The 20,220-nt window shown below is 46.6% G+C and overlaps 19 non-coding genes across 19 annotated transcripts; 7 read left to right on the top strand and 12 right to left on the bottom strand.

Moving 5' to 3' along the window:
• Positions 1 to 608: 608 nt before the first annotated feature.
• LOC135044366 (U1 spliceosomal RNA) lies at positions 609 to 771 on the bottom strand. The gene has a single exon (XR_010236971.1). It is a non-coding gene; the product is annotated as a U1 spliceosomal RNA (small nuclear RNA).
• Positions 772 to 923: 152 nt separating this feature from the next.
• LOC135044896 (U1 spliceosomal RNA) lies at positions 924 to 1,087 on the bottom strand. The gene has a single exon (XR_010237432.1). It is a non-coding gene; the product is annotated as a U1 spliceosomal RNA (small nuclear RNA).
• Positions 1,088 to 1,761: 674 nt separating this feature from the next.
• Positions 1,762 to 1,924, bottom strand: LOC135044500 (U1 spliceosomal RNA). Its single transcript, XR_010237083.1, has one exon. It is a non-coding gene; the product is annotated as a U1 spliceosomal RNA (small nuclear RNA).
• Positions 1,925 to 2,076: 152 nt separating this feature from the next.
• LOC135044907 (U1 spliceosomal RNA) lies at positions 2,077 to 2,240 on the bottom strand. The gene has a single exon (XR_010237443.1). It is a non-coding gene; the product is annotated as a U1 spliceosomal RNA (small nuclear RNA).
• A 144-nt stretch (positions 2,241 to 2,384) lies between these two features.
• LOC135044700 (U5 spliceosomal RNA) lies at positions 2,385 to 2,500 on the top strand. Its single transcript, XR_010237241.1, has one exon. It is a non-coding gene; the product is annotated as a U5 spliceosomal RNA (small nuclear RNA).
• A 270-nt stretch (positions 2,501 to 2,770) lies between these two features.
• On the top strand, positions 2,771 to 2,887 carry LOC135044818 (U5 spliceosomal RNA). Its single transcript, XR_010237357.1, has one exon. It is a non-coding gene; the product is annotated as a U5 spliceosomal RNA (small nuclear RNA).
• Positions 2,888 to 3,173: 286 nt separating this feature from the next.
• LOC135044801 (U5 spliceosomal RNA) lies at positions 3,174 to 3,286 on the top strand. The gene has a single exon (XR_010237340.1). It is a non-coding gene; the product is annotated as a U5 spliceosomal RNA (small nuclear RNA).
• A 4,818-nt stretch (positions 3,287 to 8,104) lies between these two features.
• LOC135045044 (U1 spliceosomal RNA) lies at positions 8,105 to 8,268 on the bottom strand. The gene has a single exon (XR_010237578.1). It is a non-coding gene; the product is annotated as a U1 spliceosomal RNA (small nuclear RNA).
• A 144-nt stretch (positions 8,269 to 8,412) lies between these two features.
• On the top strand, positions 8,413 to 8,528 carry LOC135044732 (U5 spliceosomal RNA). The gene has a single exon (XR_010237273.1). It is a non-coding gene; the product is annotated as a U5 spliceosomal RNA (small nuclear RNA).
• Positions 8,529 to 8,798: 270 nt separating this feature from the next.
• On the top strand, positions 8,799 to 8,914 carry LOC135044738 (U5 spliceosomal RNA). The gene has a single exon (XR_010237279.1). It is a non-coding gene; the product is annotated as a U5 spliceosomal RNA (small nuclear RNA).
• Positions 8,915 to 9,200: 286 nt separating this feature from the next.
• On the top strand, positions 9,201 to 9,316 carry LOC135044661 (U5 spliceosomal RNA). The gene has a single exon (XR_010237202.1). It is a non-coding gene; the product is annotated as a U5 spliceosomal RNA (small nuclear RNA).
• Positions 9,317 to 9,591: 275 nt separating this feature from the next.
• Positions 9,592 to 9,707, top strand: LOC135044773 (U5 spliceosomal RNA). The gene has a single exon (XR_010237312.1). It is a non-coding gene; the product is annotated as a U5 spliceosomal RNA (small nuclear RNA).
• A 6,636-nt stretch (positions 9,708 to 16,343) lies between these two features.
• LOC135044892 (U1 spliceosomal RNA) lies at positions 16,344 to 16,507 on the bottom strand. The gene has a single exon (XR_010237428.1). It is a non-coding gene; the product is annotated as a U1 spliceosomal RNA (small nuclear RNA).
• A 671-nt stretch (positions 16,508 to 17,178) lies between these two features.
• LOC135044563 (U1 spliceosomal RNA) lies at positions 17,179 to 17,341 on the bottom strand. The gene has a single exon (XR_010237126.1). It is a non-coding gene; the product is annotated as a U1 spliceosomal RNA (small nuclear RNA).
• A 152-nt stretch (positions 17,342 to 17,493) lies between these two features.
• LOC135044898 (U1 spliceosomal RNA) lies at positions 17,494 to 17,657 on the bottom strand. The gene has a single exon (XR_010237434.1). It is a non-coding gene; the product is annotated as a U1 spliceosomal RNA (small nuclear RNA).
• Positions 17,658 to 18,328: 671 nt separating this feature from the next.
• LOC135044486 (U1 spliceosomal RNA) lies at positions 18,329 to 18,491 on the bottom strand. The gene has a single exon (XR_010237070.1). It is a non-coding gene; the product is annotated as a U1 spliceosomal RNA (small nuclear RNA).
• Positions 18,492 to 18,643: 152 nt separating this feature from the next.
• On the bottom strand, positions 18,644 to 18,807 carry LOC135044848 (U1 spliceosomal RNA). The gene has a single exon (XR_010237385.1). It is a non-coding gene; the product is annotated as a U1 spliceosomal RNA (small nuclear RNA).
• Positions 18,808 to 19,481: 674 nt separating this feature from the next.
• LOC135044425 (U1 spliceosomal RNA) lies at positions 19,482 to 19,644 on the bottom strand. The gene has a single exon (XR_010237025.1). It is a non-coding gene; the product is annotated as a U1 spliceosomal RNA (small nuclear RNA).
• A 152-nt stretch (positions 19,645 to 19,796) lies between these two features.
• LOC135045015 (U1 spliceosomal RNA) lies at positions 19,797 to 19,960 on the bottom strand. Its single transcript, XR_010237550.1, has one exon. It is a non-coding gene; the product is annotated as a U1 spliceosomal RNA (small nuclear RNA).
• Positions 19,961 to 20,220: the final 260 nt, after the last annotated feature.

Below are 20,220 nucleotides of genomic sequence, written 5' to 3'. Positions count from 1 at the left end.
TGAGGCAGCACAAGGGAACTCTCATCTGGGGACAACAACTGCAGGGAGAACACATATTTTCAGATGAACATGGGAGGGCAGAAGGCTGCCTAATACTGAAGCACCCCCAAACAACAAACCAAATGCAACAACTAGTGCAAGCATTCCTGGGGGAAGGCCTGCAGCAGATGGATTTGCATACGGTGATGTCATCCAAGCAGTGGGTCAAAGTTGGCTTCAACCCTCGTCTGCATATGAAAAGAGAAAAGGGGCGTGCAGGGCATGGCGGCCTTTTGCGGCGCTTGGATGACCCCTAGTTCACATTAAACACCTCCACCCTCCTTCGGTGTGGGGCTCATGTTGGCTGTGCCCCAGCCCCTAAAGCATTCGAGCTGATTTCTTGCAGTAGCTGGGCACTGTAACAGCTCCAGAGCTGCTCTGTACGGCAAGTAAAAGGGTGTGGGCCCTACAGCACTACCTGTAGTTTGCATTGTGCATTGGAAGGCACAAAGTAAGCAGACAGGAGGAGAAGTCAGGATAGTGCACAAGGGTATAAAAGGGAGGGGCTCATGAAAAAAGAAGTGGAAACAGACAGCAAACTAGGCTGGAGAGAGACCTGAGACAAAGAGATCTGAATTATACGAGAGCCGACCAGGGGAAACACAAATTATGCAGTCAAGCTTCCCACATTTGGGGAAATCGCAGGGGCACCACACCCAGAGTGCAATGGGTGAGCCTTGCCCTGGGAGAAGCACCTACATGATCATAGTATCTCACCTGCCAGGTAAGTAGAAGTTGGGCTAGAGCTGGGGAGGGTCGCTGCTCGGGTACCCCCCTGTCAAGTGAAGGAGATTCAACTGAGGCAGCACAAGGGAACTCTCGAAAGAAGAACAAGGCTAGAGGAAGATCTGAGACAAATAAATCTGACTTTTACCAGAGCTGACCAGAGGAAAGCACAAACACAGTCCCCCACTACCACAAATAATGCAGTCGAGTTTCCCACATTTGGGGAAATCACAGGGGTCAGCATACCCAGAATGCAATGAATGAACCTCACCCTGGGAGAACAATCTTCATGACCATGGTATATCCTATGCAAAATAAGTATGATTTGGGATAGGGCTGGGGAGGGCCGCTGCTCAGGCACATCTCTGTCAAGTAAAGGAGATTCAACTGAGGCAGCACAAGGGAACTCTCATCTGGGGACAACAACTGCAGGGAGAACACATATTTTCAGATGAACATGGGAGGGCAGAAGGCTGCCTAATAATGAAGCACCCCCAAACAACAAACCAAATGCAACAACTAGTGCAAGCATTCCTGGGGGAAGGCCTGCAGCAGATGGATTTGCATACGGTGATGTCATCCAAGCAGTGGGTCAAAGTTGGCTTCAACCCTCGTCTGCATATGAAAAGAGAAAAGGGGCGTGCAGGGCATAGCGGCCTTTTGCGGCGCTTGGATGACCCCTAGTTCGCATTAAACACCTCCACCCTCCTTCGGTGTGGGGCTCATGTTGGCTATGCCCCAGCCCCTGAAGCATTCAAGCTGATTTCTTGCAGCAGCTGGGCACTGTAACAGCTCCAGAGCTGCTCTGTACGGCAAGTAAAAGGGTGTGGGCCCTGCAGCACTACCAGTAGTTTGCATTGTGCATTGGAAGGCACAAAGTAAGCAGACAAGAGGAGAAGTCAGTATAGTGCATAAGGGTATAAAAGGGAGGGGCTCATGAAAAAAGAAGTGGAAACAGACAGCAAACTAGGCTGGAGAGAGACCTGAGACAAAGAGATCTGAATTATACGAGAGCCGACCAGGGGAAACACAAATTATGCAGTCAAGCTTCCCACATTTGGGGAAATCGCAGGGGCACCACACCCAGAGTGCAATGGGTGAGCCTTGCCCTGGGAGAAGCACCTTCATGATCATAGTATCTCACCTGGCAGGTAAGTAGGAGTTGGGCTAGAGCTGGGGAGGGTCGCTACTCGGGCACCCCCCTGTCAAGTGAAAGAGATCCAACTGAGGCAGCACAAGGGAACTCTCGAAAGAAGAACAAGGCTAGAGGAAGATCTGAGACAAATAAATCTGACTTTTACCAGAGCTGACCAGAGGAAAGCACAAACACAGTCCCCCACTACCACAAATAATGCAGTCGAGTTTCCCACATTTGGGGAAATCACAGGGGTCAGCATACCCAGAATGCAATGAATGAACCTCACCCTGGGAGAACAATCTTCATGACCATGGTATCGCCTATGCAAAATAAGTATGATTTGGGATAGGGCTGGGGAGGGCCGCTGCTCAGGCACATCTCTGTCAAGTAAAGGAGATTCAGCTGAGGCAGCACAAGGGAACTCTCATCTGGGGACAACAACTGCAGGGAGAACACATATTTTCATATAAAAATCTTGGTCATGCTCTGGTTTCTCTTCAGAACGAACAAATCTTTCGCCTCTTACTAAAGATTTCCGTGGAGAGGAGCAAAACCGAGTTTTATCTCAATTTTTGCATGCCCCATCTTTTTGGGGTTTCTTTTACCGGTTTAAAGATAGAATGAGTGTGCTTTAATGTAAGCTCATTTGCATAGAAATGACAGTAAATGTTTATTTATGTTCAAACAGAACTTTCTTGACCATGCTACTTGCTTTAAAGATCTGGGAGCACATGGAATACAGTACAAACCATGCTTATAGCAAGGAGAAGCCAGGTGAGAAATCTGCTTTCTTTCAAATTGGGCGCTCACTTTGATCTGAATGAGGACTGCTGGCACAGCACTCAGGCGACAGGTGGAATCTTGGTCATGCTCTGGTTTCTCTTCAGAACGAACAAATCTTTCGCCTTTTATTAAAGATTATCCGTGGAGAGGAGCAAAACTGAATTTTATCTCAATTTTTGCATGCCCCATATTATTGGGGTTTCTTTTATCAGTTTAAAGACAGAACGAGTGTGCTTTCTTGTTAGCTTTAATGTAAGTTTATTTGCATAACAATGACAATAAATGTCTGTTTCTTTTCAAGCAGAACTTTCTTGACCATACTAATTGCTTGAAAGATCTGGGAGCACATGGAAAAGAGTACAAACCATGTTTATAGCAAGGGGAAGCCTGGTGAGAAATCTGCTTTCTTTCTTTCAAATTGGGTGCTCACTTTGAGCTGAATGAGGACTGCTGGCATGGCACTCAGGCGACAGGTGGAATCTTGGTCATGCTCTGGTTTCTCTTCAGAACGAACAAATCTTTCGCCTTTTACTAAAGATTTCCGTGGAGAGGAGCAAAACTGAGTTTTATCTCAATTTTTGCATGCCCCATATCATACCTCCCAACTGTCCCGATTTTCGCGGGACAGTCCCGTTTTTTGGGGACTGTCCCGCTGTCCCACCTGCGGGCCGCAGTGTCCCGCGGTGGGGAGGACAATTGGGAGGCTCTGTCTGTCGCTGCCCTGCTTAGCAGAGCAGCGGTGAATAGACGCTGTGCGCATGCGCACAGCGTCTATTCACTGAAGTCAGAGGGAGAGGTGGCATGCCAGCGGCTCACAGAGCGCTGGGCATGCCCGCTCAGTGCCGAAAACGGGGGCGTGACTCGCGATCGCGGGTCCTCCCGCGAAGCCACGCCCCCTTTTACTTAGGCCACACCCTTTTTGGGAGCGCGCGCGACTTCGTTGCGCGTGTGTCCCTCTTTGCGAGCCGACAAAGTTGGGAGGTATGCCCATATTATTGGGGTTTCTTTTATCAGTTTAAAGACAGAACGAGTTTGCTTTCTTGTTAGCTTTAATGTAAGTTTATTTGCATAACAATGACAGTAAATGTTTGTTTCTTTTCAAACAGAACTTTCTTGACCATGCTACTTGCTTGAAAGATCTGGGAGCACATGGAAAACAGTACAAACCATGCAGTATCACAAGAGCCTTTATTTGATCTTTCATGAAGATAGAGCAGAATTGAGGACACGTCAACAATTTCTGCCGAAGGTGGTTCATCTTTCCACATGGTGCCTTTGGCCACTGACACCTTCGTTGAGTCAAAGTCTCTGGCTGTGGTCAGAACTTTGAAAATTTATGTCACCAGAACGGTTCAGATTAGGAAAACAGAGGCTCTGTTTGTCCTGTATGCTCCCAACAGGATTGGGTGTCCTGCTTCCATGTAGACCATTATGCGCTGGATCTGTGGTAAGATTCAGCATGCTCATTCCATGGCAGGATTGCCGTTACTGAATTAGGTGAAGACCCATTCTACTAGAAAGGTGGGTTCATCCTGGGCAGCTGGTCGGGGAGTCTCGGCATTGCAACTTTGCCGAGCAGCTATTTAGTAAACACTTTTGCTAAGTTTTACAAGTTTGATACCTTGGCCGATGATAACTTCAAGTTGGGTCATTCGGTGCTGCAGAGTCGTACGCACTCTTCCACCCGTTCAAGAGCTTTGGTATAACCCCATGGTTCTTAATGTGACCCCAGCATCCTCTAGGTCGTATGAGAAAATAGGATTTTAATACCTACCGGTAAATCCTTTTCTCTTAGTCTGTAGAGGATGCTGGGCACCCGTCCCAGTCCATACTGTGTCTGCAGTTATTACTTGTGGTTATACACATGTTGTGTTATGGTTCTGGTCAGCTTTTTGCTGCAATTGTTCATGCCGTTGGCTTGTGTTCTGTTGAATGCCACGTTCTGCGGCATGCTTAAGGTGTGAGCTGGTAAGATGCTCACCTTAGTTTAACAATAAATCCTTTCCTCGAAATGTCCGTCTCCATGGGCACAGTTCCTATAACTGGAGTCTGGAGGAGGGGCATAGAGGGAGGAGCCAGTTCACACCCTTTGATAGTCTTAAAGTGCCCATGTCTCTTGCGGATCCCGTCTATACCCCATGGTTCTTAATGTGACCCCAGCATCCTCTACGGACTAAGAGAAAAGGATGCCCTTGCGCACTATCCTGACTTCTCCTCCCGTCTGCTTACTTTGTGCCTTCCAACGCACAATGCAAACTACAGGTGGTGCTGCAGGGCCCACACCCTTTTACTTGCCTTACAGAACAGCTCTGGAGCTGTTACAGTGCCCAGCTGCTGCAAGAAATCAGCTTGAATGCTTCAGGGGATGGGGCATGGCCAACATGAGCCCCACACCAAAGGAGGGTGGGGGTGTTTAATGAGAACTAGGGGTCATCCAAGCACTGCAAAAGGCCGCCATGCCCTGCACGCCCCTTTTCTCTTTTCATATGCAGATGAGGGTTCCAGCCAACTTTGGCCCACTGCTTGAATAACATCACTGTATGCAAATCCGTCTGCTGCAGACCTTCCCCCAGGAAGGCTTGTACTAGATGTTGCATATGGTTTGATATTTGATGGTGCTTCAGTATTAGGCAGCCTTCCGCCCTCCCATGTTCATCTGAAAAGATGTGGTCTCCCTGCAGTTGTTGTCCCCAGACGAGAGTTCCCTTGTGCTTCCTCAGTTGAATCTCCTTAACTTGACGGGGGAGGGGCTGCCCGAGCAGCCACCCTCCCCAGCCCTATCCCAACTCATACTTATTTTGCATATGAGATCTCTTGATCATGAAGATTGTTATCACAGGGTGAGGTTCATCCATTATATTTTAAAATAGGAAGGTACAAATTACATATTTGAATTGCATTTATGTGCTGGATTCAAATGTCCCCCCCCCCTTCCTTTCTCAATTGTGCCCGTCAGCAGCTATTCTAAGGTTGCTGCCAATGGGTGTGACACATTAATTTCTTCTGTGGGGTACACTGGACTCCACAAGGATTCACATTGGGGTGTAGAGTAGGATCTTGATCTGAGGCACCAACCGGCTCAAAGCTTTTGACTGTTCCCAAGATGCTCAGTGCATTCTCCTCTATAACCCCGCTTCCATGAACAGGGAGCTCAGTTTGTAGTTGGTGCCTTCAGTAGCAGGCCACTTAACAGGGGCCTGCCTCAGGCAGCCTATTCTTAGCTATAAATTTTGACAAGAAAAGAAGAACTTGTTTTATGAGAATCTACAAGGGCTGCAGCAGGCTAGGTCTAATAGACATCTTTACTGCAGCTTCATCACTCCCAGCGGCGCTGTATACTCCCGTGCCCTGGTTGCTGGGTCACTGCAGCGGAGGGTCCGGTTTCATCCTAAGGTCAGTCACACACACACCACCCTTCCGGATCACGAGGCCGCTGATGAAGGGGAGCGTGGCCGTAGGGGGTGGACCGTGTGCGCACTGGCGTGGACACTGATTACTGGGCAGCCGCTCCACTAGCCACCAGGTACAGTTAAGGAGCACAGGTCTGGGGGTTTTTCTCCTATATTAACCCAATTTTGTACTGCCCGCAGCGCATTGTGATAGGTAATAGGGCCTGATTCAGGTTGGATTGCAATCACAATAAGCGATCCAACTGCAAAAATTGCTAAGAGCATACGCATGTGCCTGCATTTTCTGCGGCACCCCGCAGAGAATGCGATCGCCTCTGCCTGTCAATCGGGGCGGGGGGGGGATAGGTGGGTCAGCAACACTCCATTTCCAAGTCAGGGATGGAGCGGTGCGGGGGCAAGGCTTCAAAATGGGGTCTGCAACGGAGGAGACACAGGGGGCGTGGTCACAGCGGCTGTATGACATCACATTCAGCCGCTGTGATCACAAAAATGGTGGCGGCTTCCTGCGCGCACATACAGTCTGCACCAGCAAGAGGCTACACCATTTTTTATGATCACGCTGAACTGCAGTGCGACTGCAATTACAGCATGGTCAAGAAGGGAGGCGTCATGCTGGGTGGCCATGCCCTTTCACTGTGCAGGAGCCAGCACTGCTCACACACTAGTCCCCGGGTGCAGCCCCCAACCCCCGGGACACCCGGAGCAACAAAATGTAGATTCAGGCCACCAGGCCACGCCCCTACCTATGAAACCATGCCTCCTTTTTACCATTGCGCTGCTTATCTGCGCGCACTGCATTACAATCTCCCTCGCCACCTCTCTGGGTGTCACCAGTGATAGTGACACCTCTGCCATGCTTGTAGCAGCTGGTCCTAAGATCTACGCCTCAAGCCCTGAGTGTTTGCCCTTGTGACTTGTTGATCATCATAGCGAAGCAGATGCTTACAGAAAACTGCAGGGGCTTAGATTGAAAATAAAAAAATTGATGGGTATAAGGTAGAGAGGAGCGGGTTCGGTTCTCCGAGAACCGAATTCCCCACGAACTCCACGTTGTTTACACTGGTCCGAGGCAGGCTCGGTTGTTCCCGCCTGACTCGGAAAACCTGAACAAGGGAAAATGTCATCATCCCGCTGTCGGATTCTCGCGAGATTCGGATTCCATATAAAGAGCTGCTTGTTGCCGCCATTTTTACTCGTGCTTTGAAGAGAGAGCGGAATGGACGTGGCTATGTTCTCTCAGTGGAAATCTCAATATCAGTGCTCAGTATCAGTGGTTACTTATTGCTGCTCAGTAATACTAGTAGTGTGTCTCTCCTGCTCAGTGTCAGTTCTCAGTAGTATCCTCATCAGTGCTCAGTATCACTGCTCATTGTCTTGTGCTGCATTGTGGTGCTCAGCATACTACAGTACATTACTAATAGTCCAGTGCTGCATCTTGCTGCTCAGTGTCAGTTCTAGTATCCTCATCAGTGCTCACTATCACTGTTCATTGCATTTTGGTTTTCTGTATACTACAGTAACATAGTAATATAGTAACATATAGTAACATAGTTTTTGAGGTTGAATAGAGGCAAATTGCCCATCGTGTTCAACCTGTTTTAAGTTGTGATGATTCTACATACTTGCTGAATAATGTTTTATGACTAGTTAGCTACTATAACTCATGTTACCCCCGGATTAACCATGTTGATATTTTAAGTATTATAACCTTAGATAGCTTTTTCATTCAGAAATGTATCCATTCCTTTTTTAAATCCAATTACAGAGTCCGCCATTACCACCTTCCCTGGCAGGGAATTCCACATCCTGATTGCCCTAACAGTGAAGATCATAGTATCTCACCTGGCAGGTAAGTAGGAGTTGGGCTAGAGCTGTGGAGAATTGCTGCTCGGGCACCCCCTGTCAAGTGAAGGAGATCCAACTGAGGCAGCACAAGGGAACTCTCGAAAGAAGAACAAGGCTAGAGGAAGATCTGAGACAAAGAAATCTGACTTTTACCAGAGCTGACCAGAGGAAAGCACAAACACAGTCCCCCACTACCACAAATAATGCAGTCGAGTTTCCCACATTTGGGGAAATCACAGGGGTCAGCATACCCAGAATGCAATGAATGAACCTCACCCTGGGAGAACAATCTTCATGACCATGGTATCTCCTATGCAAAATAAGTATGATTTGGGATAGGGCTGGGGAGGGCCGCTGCTCAGGCACATCTCTGTCAAGTAAAGGAGATTCAACTGAGGCAGCACAAGGGAACTCTCATCTGGGGACAACAACTGCAGGGAGAACACATATTTTCAGATGAAAATCTTGGTCATGCTCTGGTTTCTCTTCAGAACGAACAAATCTTTCGCCTTTTACTAAAGATTTCCGTGGAGAGGAGCAAAACTGAGTTTTACCTCAATTTTTGCATGCCCCATCTTTTTGGATTTTCTTTTATCGGTTTAAAGATAGAATGCGTGTGCTTTAATGAAAGCTCATTTGCATAGAAATTACAGTAAATGTTTGTTTCTTTTCAAACAGAACTTTCTTGACCATGCTACTTGCTTGAAAGATCTGGGAGCACATGGAATACAGTACAAACCATGCTTATAGCAAGGAGAAGCCAGGTGAGAAATCTGCTTTCTCTCAAATTGGGCGCTCACTTTGATCTGAATGAGGACTGCTGGCATGGCACTCAGGCGACAGGTGGAATCTTGGTCATGCTCTGGTTTCTCTTCAGAATGAACAAATCTTTCGCCTTTTATTAAAGATTTCCGTGGAGAGGAGCAAAACTGAGTTTTATCTCAATTTTTGCATGCCCCATATTATTGGGGTTTCTTTTATCAGTTTAAAGACAGAACGAGTGTGCTTTCTTGTTGGCTTTAATGTAAGTTTATTTGTATAACAATGATAGTAAATGTCTGTTTCTTTTCAAACAGAACTTTCTTGACCATGCTACTTGCTTGAAAGATCTGGGAGCACATGGAAAAGAGTACAAACCATGCTTATAGCAAGGGGAAGCCTGGTGAGAAATCTGCTTTCTTTCTTTCAAATTGGGTGCTCACTTTGAGCTGAATGAGGACTGCTGGCATGGCACTCAGGCGACAGGTGGAATCTTGGTCATGCTCTGGTTTCTCTTCAGAACGAACAAATCTTTCGCCTTTTACTAAAGATTTCCGTGGAGAGGAGCAAAACTGAGTTTTATCTCAAATTTTGCATGCCCCATCTTATTGGGGTTTTATTTTATCTGTTTAAAGATAGAACGAGTGTGCTTTAATGTAAGCTCATTTGCATAGAAATGACAGTAAATGTTTGTTTCTTTTCAAACAGAACTTTCTTGACTATACTAATTGCTTGAAAGATCTGGGAACACATGGAAAAGAGTACAAACCATGTTTATAGCTAGGGGAAGCCTGGTGAGAAATCTGCTTTCTTTCTTTCAAATTGGGTGCTCACTTTGAGCTCAATGAGAACTGCTGGCATGGCACTCAGGCGACAGGTGGAATCTTGGTCATGCTCTGGTTTCTCTTCAGAACTAACAAATATTTCGCCTTTTATTAAAGATTTCCGTGGAGAGGAGCAAAACTGAGTTTTATCTCAATTTTTGCATGCCCCATATTATTGGGGTTTCTTTTATCAGTTTAAAGACAGAACGAGTGTGCTTTCTTGTTAGCTTTAATGTAAGTTGCCATAGATGCAGTGAAACACATGTGTAGGGCACGGCGTGTCCGCGTGTATTTGACTCATGTGAAATGTTATAAAACAAAAATATATGATTATGATGTTAGCTGTTAGTCTCCACTAATAGGGAATAGAAGCTGAGCTATAAGAAAGGAATACACTAGATATGATGTCACTTAGCAATTACAATGTCTAAAGTGCATACAGATAGCTACTAATAACTCTTGATAAGAAAGTATATCAGTGTGGGTATATTTATATGATGGGATATTGGGACTAGTGAATATATATCACTCCTGCTGTCCAGATTGGCAATAACCAGACAATTATGATAAGAGTAGAGATGTCACATGGGCTGCTATAGATATTAATTTAATGCTGTATGTGTCATTTGTTACAAATGGATACATTTTCTATGAGTCAGCCTAGCAGCTGCATGTTCTAACAGAACACTATCCTCACACAGAATCTGCTAACCTTGAGATAACTAAATGACAGTGTGTAACAGTCTCTTTACTATAAGACTGTTACAAAGTAATATATATATTTGAAGTCAGTCTAGCAGCTGTGTGTTCCAGCAGTTTATAAGACAAAGAAAATCTCCTATTGTGGAATCTAGACACATGGGACTGCTGGCCTGTGTCATACTATTTCTATGTAATACCAGTAACATGTATATAACTGTTACATAATTGTTACAAATGGATAAATCTTTGAGTCAGCCTAGCAGCTGCATGTCCTAACAGGACACCATAAATCCTTTACAGTGTAACAAATTGATTGGTAACACTTAAAGGCTGGAGAGCAGTTATATGCCTTACTAGCATACTCAATATACCACATTATTACACCAGTTACCACGATTATTGACAGCGCATTTGATATATTATATTACCCTCACACTGAGTCTGTTTACCTTTAGATAACTAAGTGACCGAATATGTAACAGTTTCTCTATCATAAGACTGTTACAAAGTGAGATAGATATATTTGGAAGTCAGTCAAACAGCTGTGTGTTTCAGCGGTTTATAAGAAAATTCCTCATTGTGGAATCTGGACCACTAAGGGTTATTATATATATAGCACATGGAATTGCCACATCTCCCTATATGATAATTTCATTACACTGTAACATAATAAGAATTAACTCTTTAACAGTGTAAATAGAGAGTAATGAATCTCTGACACATGGAATATATTATTTCTTAGATGAATTGGATAAACCATTATGACAGACACTTTGCTTCTTAATAAGAATTGAGGTGGCTATACCTCTAAGGAAAGCATTATTGCCTACGCCTAGATCAGATTAAATAAGATCTGGCTGAATATATGAAGGAAGGTTGCTATTTATATGAGAATTGGAATTGCTATATTCCTTAAGGCAACCCCACCGATTGATATATGTTGTCAATTAAGTATATCTGAACGGCTATATCTGGACCAGATTTAATAAGATCTGGCTGATTATATGAAGGAGGGCTGCTATTTATATTGGAATTGCCATATTCCTTAAGGCAACCGCACCTGTTGGTATATCTCGCCAATTAACTATATCTAAACAGCTAAATTAAAGCTATTCATCATTTTTTTAGTTTGGATATTAATAAATATGATCTTTCCATGATCCATAGAGATTTCCCTATCAAGTGATTCCTTATCCGATATAGAAAGCTATCCCCCTGTGGTATTGAATTTAGGAATATAGTCTTAGGGGACACAGAGAAATAAGTGATCCCCATCTAACTAAGCACCCCACAAATTGGAGGTTAGCTTACCGGTTATACTCAATCACCCCCACAAATTCGCCAATGGGGATGGCTTCCCGGGAGGTAACCCCTATTGAGTGAAGGGAGTATATAGGATACGACCCAGTGGTACCTGACGACATAGATACTAACAGCTATTTAATAACATTACGCTAGAAAGTGATTATTAGCAACATATATATCTATATAAACAACCCCGCCAGGGTTGTGCCTTCAAAAATAATCACACACGGACACGCTTTTTAAACCTTTTTTTCACATCTCTTTATTCTTCTTATGCACATGTATGTTAGTTCTGTGATTTTAACATTTATGTTTCACTGCAGTTTGGGATAATAATATTAATATTTATCCAATTTTAATACATACTTAATAAAGGTTATATTTTATGATTCATTCATTCTGTCCAGTGCGTCAACAGTGCAGATTTCTTCTTGTTTTTTCTCCCAAATTCTATAACAATGACAGTAAATGTTGTTTCTTTTCAAACAGAACTTTCTTGACCATGCTACTTGCTTGAAAGATCTGGGAGCACATGGAAAACAGTACAAACCATGCAGTATCACAAGAGCCTTTATTTGATCTTTCATGAAGATAGAGCAGAATTGAGGACACGTCAACAATTTCTGCCGAAGGTGGTTCATCTTTCCACATGGTGCCTTTGGCCACTGACACCTTCGTTGAGTCAAAGTCTCTGGCTGTGGTCAGAACTTTGAAAATTTATGTCACCAGAACGGTTCAGATTAGGAAAACAGAGGCTCTGTTTGTCCTGTATGCTCCCAACAGGATTGGGTGTCCTGCTTCCATGTAGACCATTATGCGCTGGATCTGTGGTAAGATTCAGCATGCTCATTCCATGGCAGGATTGCCATTACTGAATTAGGTGAAGACCCATTCTACTAGAAAGGTGGGTTCATCCTGGGCAGCTGGTCGGGGAGTCTCGGCATTGCAACTTTGCCGAGCAGCTATTTAGTAAACACTTTTGCTAAGTTTTACAAGTTTGATACCTTGGCTGATGATAACCTCAAGTTGGGTCATTCGGTGCTGCAGAGTCGTACGCACTCTCCCACCCGTTCAAGAGCTTTGGTATAACCCCATGGTTCTTAATGTGACCCCAGCATCCTCTAGGTCGTATGAGAAAATAGGATTTTAATACCTACTGGTAAATCCTTTTCTCTTAGTCCGTAGAGGATGCTGGGCACCCGTCCCAGTCCATACTGTGTCTGCAGTTATTACTTGTGGTTATACACATGTTATGTTATGGTTCTGGTCAGCTTTTTGCTGCAATTGTTCATGCCGTTGGCTTGTGTTCTGTTGAATGCCACGTTCTGCGGCATGCTTAAGGTGTGAGCTGGTAAGATGCTCACCTTAGTTTAACAATAAATCCTTTCCTCGAAATGTCCGTCTCCCTGGGCACAGTTCCTATAACTGGAGTCTGGAGGAGGGGCATAGAGGGAGGAGCCAGTTCACACCCTTTGAAAGTCTTAAAGTGCCCATGTCTCTTGCGGATCCCGTCTATACCCCATGGTTCTTAATGTGACCCCAGCATCCTCTACGGACTAAGAGAAAAGGATGCCCTTGCGCACTATCCTGACTTCTCCTCCCGTCTGCTTACTTTGTGCCTTCCAACGCACAATGCGAACTACAGGTGGTGCTGCAGGGCCCACACCCTTTTACTTGCCTTACAGAACAGCTCTGGAGCTGTTACAGTGCCCAGCTGCTGCAAGAAATCAGCTTGAATGCTTCAGGGGATGGGGCATGGCCAACATGAGCCCCACACCAAAGGAGGGTGGGGGTGTTTAATGCGAACTAGGGGTCATCCAAGCACCGCAAAAGGCCGCCATGCCCTGCATGCCCCTTTTCTCTTTTCATATGCAGATGAGGGTTCCAGCCAACTTTGGCCCACATCTTGGATGACATCACCGTATGCAAATCCGTCTTCTGCAGACCTTCCCCCAGGAATGCTTGTACTAGTTGTTGCATATGGTTTGATATTTGATGGTGCTTCAATATTAGGCAGCCTTCCACCCTCCCATGTTCATCTGAACAGATGTGGTCTCCCTGCAGTTGGTGTCCCCAGACGAGAGTTCCCTTGTGCGTCCTCAGTTGAATCTCCTTAACTTGACGGGGGAGGGGCTGCCCGAGCAGCCACCCTCCCCAGCCCTATCCCAACTCATACTTATTTTGCATATGAGATCTCTTGATCATGAAGATTGTTCTCACAGGGTGAGGTTCATCCATTATATTTTAAAATAGGAAGGTACAAATTACATATTTGAATTGCATCTATGTGCTGGATTCAAATGTCCCCCCCCCCCCCTTCCTTTCTCAATTGTGCCCGTCAGCAGCTATTCTAAGGTTGCTGCCAATGGGTGTGACACATTAATTTCTTCTGTGGGGTACACTGGACTCCACAAGGATTCACATTGGGGTGTAGAGTAGGATCTTGATCTGAGGCACCAACCGGCTCAAAGCTTTTGACTGTTCCCAAGATGCTCAGCGCATCCTCCTCTATAACCCCGCTTCCATGAACAGGGAGCTCAGTTTGTAGTTGGTGCCTTCAGTAGCAGGCCACTTAACAGGGGCCTGCCTCAGGCAGCCTATTCTTAGCTATTAATTTTGACAAGAAAAGAAGAACTTGTTTTATGAGAATCTACAAGGGCTGCAGCAGGCTAGGTCTAATAGACATCTTTACTGCAGCTTCATCACTCCCAGCGGCGCTGTATACTCCCGTGCCCTGGTTGCTGGGTCACTGCAGCGGAGGCTCCAGTTTCTTCCTAAGGTCAGTCACACACACACCGCCCTTCCGGATCACGAGGCCGCTGATGAAGGGGAGCGTGGCCGTAGGGGGTGGACCGTGTGCGCACTGGCGTGGACACTGATTACTGGGCAGCCGCTCCACTAGCCACCAGGTACAGTTAAGGAGCACAGGTCTGGGAGTTTTACTCCTATATTAACCCAATTTTGTACTGCCCGCAGCGCATTGTGATAGGTAATAGGGCCTGATTCAGGTTGGAATGCAATCACAATAAGCGATCCAACTGCAAAATTTGCTAACAGCATACGCATGTGCCTGCATTTTCTGCGGCACCCCGCAGAGAATGCGATCGCCTCTGCCTGTCAATCGGGGCGGGGGGGGGGGGGGGGGAGAGGGGGGTCAGCAACACTCCATTTCCAAGTCAGGGATGGAGCGGTGCGGGGGCAAGGCTTCAAAATGGGGTCTGCAACGGAGGAGACACAGGGGGTGTGGTCACAGCGGCTGTATGACATCACATTCAGCCGCTGTGATCACAAAAATGGTGGCGGCTTCCTGCGCGCACATACAGTCTGCACCAGCAGGAGGCTACACCATTTTTTATGATCACGCTGAACTGCAGTGCGACTGCAATTACAGCATGGTCAAGAATGGAGGCGTCATGCTGGGTGGCCATGCCCTGTCACTGTGCAGGAGCCAGCACCGCACACACACTAGTCCCCGGGTGCAGCCCCCAACCCCCGGGACACCCGGAGCAACAAAATGTAGATTCAGGCCACCAGGCCACGCCCCTACCTATGAAACCATGCCTCCTTTTTACCATTGCACTGCTTATCTGCGCGCCCTGCATTACAATCTCCCTCGCCACCTCTCTGGGTGTCACCAGTGATAGTGACACCTCTGCCATGCTTGTAGCAGCTGGTCCTAAGATCTACGCCTCAAGCCCTGAGTGTTTGCCCTTGTGACTTGTTGATCATCATAGCGAAGCAGATGCTTACAGAAAACTGCAGGGGCTTAGATTGAAAATAAAAAAATTGATGGGTATAAGGTAGAGAGGAGCGGGTTCGGTTCTCCGAGAACCGAATTCCCGACGAACTCCACGTGGTTTACACTGGTCCGAGGCAGGCTCGGTTGTTCCCGCCTGACTCGGAAAACCTGAACAAGGGAAAATGTCATCATCCCGCTGTCGGATTCTCGCGAGATTCGGATTCCATATAAAGAGCTGCGCGTTGCCGCCATTTTTACTCGTGCATTGAAGAGAGAGCGGAGAGGACGTGGCTATGTTCTCTCAGTGGAAATCTCAATATCAGTGCTCAGTATCAGTGGTTACTTATTGCTGCTCAGTAATACTAGTAGTGTGTCTCTCCTGCTCAGTGTCAGTTCTCAGTAGTATCCTCATCAGTGCTCAGTATCACTGCTTATTGTCTTGTGCTGCATTGTGGTGCTCAGCATACTACAGTACATTACTAATAGTCCAGTGCTGCATCTTGCTGCTCAGTGTCAGTTCTAGTATCCTCATCAGTGCTCACTATCACTGTTCATTGCATTTTGGTTTTCTGTATTCTACAGTAACATAGTAATATAGTAACATATAGTAACATAGTTTTTGAGGTTGAATAGAGGCAAATTGCCCATCGTGTTCAACCTGTTTTAAGTTGTGATGATTCTACATACTTGCTGAATAATGTTTTATGACTAGTTAGCTACTATAACTCATGTTACCCCCGGATTAACCATGTTGATATTTTAAGTATTATAACCTTGGATAGCTTTTTCATTCAGAAATGTATCCATTCCTTTTTTAAATCCAATTACAGAGTCCGCCATTACCACCTTCCCTGGCAGGGAATTCCACATCCTGATTGCCCTAACAGTGAAGATCATAGTATCTCACCTGGCAGGTAAGTAGGAGTTGGGCTAGAGCTGTGGAGGATTGCTGCTCGGGCACCCCCTGTCAAGTGAAGGAGATCCAACTGAGGCAGCACAAGGGAACTCTCGAAAGACGAACAAGGCTAGAGGAAGATCTGAGACAAAGAAATCTGACTTTTACCAGAGCTGACAAGAGGAAAGCACAAACGCAGTCCCCCACTACCACAAATAATGCAGTCGAGTTTCCCACATTTGGGGAAATCACAGGGGTCAGCATACCCAGAGTGCAATGAATGAACCTCACCCTGGGAGAACAATCTTCATGACCATGGTATCTCCTATGCAAAATAAGTATGATTTGGGATAGGGCTGGGGAGGGCCGCTGCTCAGGCACATCTCTGTCAAGTAAAGGAGATTCAACTGAGGCAACACAAGGGAACTCTCATCTGGGGACAACAACTGCAGGGAGAACACATATTTTCAGATGAACATGGGAGGGCAGAAGGCTGCCTAATACTGAAGCACCCCCAAACAACAAATCAAATGCAACTACTAGTGCAAGCATTCCTGGGGGAAGGCCTGCAGCAGATGGATTTGCATATGGTGATGTCATCCAAGCAGTGGGTCAAAGTTGGCTTCAACCCTCGTCTGCATATGAAAATAAAAAAGGGGTGTGCAGGGCATGGCGGCCTTTTGCGGCGCTTGGATGACCCCTAGTTCGCATTAAACACCTCCACCTTCCTTCGGTGTGGGGCTCATGTTGGCTATGCCCCAGCCCCTGAAGCATTCAAGCTGATTTCTTGCAGCAGCTGGGCACTGTAACAGCTCCAGAGCTGCTCTGTAAAGCAAGTAAAAGGGTGTGGGCCCTGCAGCACTACCTGTAGTTTGCATTGTGCGTTGGAAGGCACAAAGTAAGCAGACGGGAGAAGTCAGGATAATGCACAAGGGCATAGAAGGGAGCGGCTCAAGAAAAGAGAAGTGGAAACAGACAGCAAACTAGGCTGGAGAGAGACCTGAGACAAAGAGATCTGAATTATACGAGAGCCGACCAGAGGAAACACAAATTATGTAATCAAGTGTCCCACATTTGGGGAAATCGTAGGAGCAGCACACCCAGAGTGCATTGGGTGAGCCTTGCCCTGGGAGAAGCACCTTCCTGATCATAGTATCTCACCTGGCAGGTAAGTAGGAGTTGGGCTAGAGCTGGGGAGGGTCGCTGTTCGGGCACCCCCCTGTCAAGTGAAGGAGATCCAACTGAGGCAGCACAAGGAAACTCTCGAAAAAAGAACAAGGCTAGAGGAAGATCTGAGACAAAGAAATCTGACTTTTACCAGAGCTGACCAGAGGAAAGCACAAACACAGTCCCCCACTACCACAAATAATGCAGTCGAGTTTCCCACATTTGGGGAAATCACAGGGGTCAGCATACCCAGAATGCAATGAATGAACTTCACCCTGGGAGAACAATCTTCATGACAATTGTATCTCCTATGCAAAATAAGTATGATTTGGGATAGGGCTGGGGAGGGCCGCTGCTCAGGCACATCTCTGTCAAGTAAAGGAGATTCAACTGAGGCAGCACAAGGGAACTCTCATCTGGGGACAACAACTGCAGGGAGAACACATATTTTCAGATGAACATGGGAGAGCAGAAGGCTGCCTAATACTGAAGCACCCCCAAACAACAAACCAAATGCAACAACTAGTACAAGCATTCCTGGGAAAAGGTCTGCAGAAGACGGATTTGCATACGGTGATGTCATCCAAGCAGTGGGCCAAAGTTGGCTGGAACCCTCATCTGCATATGAAAAGAGAAAAGGGGTATGCAGGGCATGGCGGCCTTTTGCGGCGCTTGGATGACCCTTAGTTAGCATTAAACACCTCCACCCTCCGTCGGTGTGGGGCTCATGTTGGCTATGCCCCAGCCCCTGAAGCATTCAAGCTGATTTCTTGCAGCAGCTGGGCACTGTAACAGCTCCAGAGCTGCTCTGTAAGGCAAGTAAAAGGGTGTTGGCCCTGCAGCACTACCTGTAGTTTGCATTGTGCGTTGGAAGGCACAAAGTAAGCAGACAGGTGAAGTCAGGAGAGTGCACAAGGGCATAGAAGGCAGCGGCTCAAGAAAAGAGAAGTGGAAACAGACAGCAAACTAGGCTGGAGAGAGACCTGAGACAAAGAGATCTGAATTATACGAGAGCCGACCAGGGGAAACACAAATTATGCAGTCAAGTTTCCCACATTTGGGGAAATCACAGGAGCAGCACACCCAGAGTGCAATGGGTGAGCCTTGCCCTGGGAGAAGCACCTTCATGATCATAGTATCTCACCTGGCAGGTATGTAGGAGTTGGGCTAGAGCTGGGGAGGGTCGCTGCTCGGGTACCCCCCTGTCAAGTGAAGGAGATCAAACTGAGGCAGCACAATGGAACTCTCGAAAGAAGAACAAGGCTAGAGGAAGATCTGAGACAAAGAAATCTGACTTTTACCAGAGCTGACCAGAGGAAAACACAAACACAGTCCCCCACTACCACAAATAATGCAGTTGAGTTTCCCACATTTGGGGAAATCACAGGGGTCAGCATACCCAGAATGCAATGAATGAACCTCACCCTGGGAGAACAATCTTTATGACCATGGTATCTCCTATGCAAAATAAGTATGATTTGGGATAGGGCTGGGGAGGGCCGCTGCTCAGGCACATCTCTGTCAAGTAAAGGAGATTCAACTGAGGCAGCACAAGGGAACTCTCATCTGGGGACAACAACTGCAGGGAGAACACATATTTTCAGATGAACATGGGAGAGCAGAAGGCTGCCTAATACTGAAGCACCCCCAAACAACAAACCAAATGCAACAACTAGTGCAAGCATTCCTGGGGGAAGGCCTGCAGCAGATAGATTTGCATATGGTGATGTCATCCAAGCAGTGGGTCAAAGTTGGCTTCAACCCTCGTCTGCATATGAAAAGAGAAAAGGGGCGTGCAGGGCATGGTGGCCTTTTGCGGCACTTGGCTGACCCCTAGTTTGCATTAAACACCTCCACCCTCCTTCGGTGTGGGGCTCATGTTGGCTATGCCCCAGCCCCTGAAGCATTCAAGCTGATTTCTTGCAGCAGCTGGGCACTGTAACAGCTCCAGAGCTGCTCTGTAAGGCAAGTAAAAGGGTGTGGGCCCTGCAGCACTACCTGTAGTTCGCATTGTGCGTTGGAAGGCACAAAGTAAGCAGAAAGGAGGAGAAGTCAGGATAGTGCGCAAGGGCATAGAAGGGAGCGGCTCAAGAAAAGAGAAGTGGAAACAGACAGCAAACTAGGCTGGAGAGAGACCTGAGACAAAGATATCTGAATTATACGAGACCTGACCAGGGGAAACACAAATTATGCAGTCAAGTTTCCCACATTTGGGGAAATCGCAGGAGCAGCACACCCAGAGTGCAATGGGTGAGCCTTGCCCTTGGAGAAGCACCTTCATGATCATAGTATCTCACCTGGCAGGTAAGTAGGAGTTGGGCTAGAGCTGGGGAGGGTCGCTGCTCGGGCACCCCCCTGTCAAGTGAAGGAGATCCAACTGAGGCAGCACAAAGGAACTCTCGAAAGAAGAACAAGGCTAGAGGAAGATCTGAGACAAAGAAATCTGACTTTTACCAGAGCTGACCAGAGGAAAGCACAAACACAGTCCACCACTACCACAAATAATGCAGTCGAGTTTCCCACATTTGGGGAAATCACAGGGGTCAGCATACCCAGAGTGCAATGAATGAACCGCACCCTGGGAGAACAATCTTCATAACAATGGTATCTCCTATGCAAAATAAGTATGATTTGGGATATGGCTGCGGAGGGCCGCTGCTCAGGCACATCTCTGTCAAGTAAAGGAGATTCAAATGAGGCAGCACAAGGGAACTCTCATCTGGGGACAACAACTGCAGGGAGAACACATATTTTCAGATGAACATGGGAGGGCAGAAGGCTGCCTAATAATGAAGCACCTCCAAACAACAAACCAAATGCAACAACTAGTGCAAGCATTCCTGGGGGAAGGCCTGCAGCAGATGGATTTGCATACGGTGATGTCATCC

The sequence above is a fragment of the Pseudophryne corroboree genome, unplaced genomic scaffold (genome assembly GCF_028390025.1).
Source record: "Pseudophryne corroboree isolate aPseCor3 unplaced genomic scaffold, aPseCor3.hap2 scaffold_90, whole genome shotgun sequence".
In the NCBI taxonomy this organism is placed as follows: domain Eukaryota; kingdom Metazoa; phylum Chordata; class Amphibia; order Anura; family Myobatrachidae; genus Pseudophryne; species Pseudophryne corroboree.
This window is presented reverse-complemented; position numbering and strand designations above follow the sequence as displayed.